Raw genomic sequence first — 1,051 nt, 5'->3', positions numbered from 1 at the left:
CTGCACTCCAGTCTGGGCAACAGAGTGAGACTCCAACTCAAAAAAAATAAAATAAATAAATAAATAGTGTACAACAAAATGATTTTTAGTAAATCGATACTATGAAGCCATCATCCACAATCCCAGTTTTAGAACATTTTTGTAACCCCAAAATACCCCTCTGCCAATTTGCAGTCATTCCCTATTTCCACCTCAAGACTCAGGCAGCCACCTTCTGTGTCTGTATTAACATACTTTCTGTATCTCTGTCTTTTCTGGACATTTTACATGACTGGAGTCATACAATCTGTGGCCTTTTGTGTCTGTTTTCTTTGATTTAGCCTAATGTTTATCCGTATTGTAGCATGTGTCAGAACTTCACTTCTATTTATGGCTGAATAATATTTCATTGTACATAGTGCACTTTGCTTATCCACTCATTAGTCGATGGTCATTTAGGTTTGTTTCTGTCTCTTGGCTATGGTCAATAATGCCAATACAATCATGATAGCAAAGCTTTTGTTTGAATGCTTGTTTTGATTTCTTGTGTGTGTATGCGTATCTAGGAGTGGAATTACAGGGTCATACGGTGATGTTATGTTTAGCTTTTTGAGGAACTGAATAGTCACTGCACCATTTTACATTTCTACCAACAATGTATAAGGTTTCTCATTTATCCACTGGCTAACACTGGCTATTGTCTTCTTTTTGATTATAGACATTTTAGTGACTGCGAAGTGGTATTTCATTGTGCTTTTGATTTGCATTTCTCTAATGACTAGTGATATTTTTCATGGACTTTTTAACCATTCACTTATATTCTTTGGTGACATTTATTCACATCTTTTGCTCATTTTAAAAATGGGATCAGCTGGGCTTGGTGGCTTAGCCTGTAATCCCGCGCCTTTGGGAGGCTGAGGTGAGTGGATTGCCTGAGCCCGCGGGTTCGAGATCCGCCTGGGCGGCGAGACCTCATCTCTGCAATAAATAAAAAAAAATCAGCCGGGCGTGGTACCGCATGCCTGTAATTCCGGCTACTCGGAACGCTGAGGCAGAACGATCACCGGAGCCC

The 1,051-nt window shown here is 39.9% G+C and overlaps 1 pseudogene across 1 annotated transcript in view; it reads left to right on the top strand.

Moving 5' to 3' along the window:
* LOC103270858 overlaps positions 1-1,051 on the top strand; it is a 28,869-nt pseudogene that overhangs the window by 27,748 nt on the left and 70 nt on the right. The window lies entirely within an intron of this gene.

The sequence above is a fragment of the Carlito syrichta genome, unplaced genomic scaffold, assembly GCF_000164805.1.
Source record: "Carlito syrichta isolate Samal-C Ts95f unplaced genomic scaffold, Tarsius_syrichta-2.0.1 Scaffold310501, whole genome shotgun sequence".
Classification (NCBI taxonomy): Eukaryota; Metazoa; Chordata; class Mammalia; order Primates; family Tarsiidae; genus Carlito; species Carlito syrichta.
This window is presented reverse-complemented; position numbering and strand designations above follow the sequence as displayed.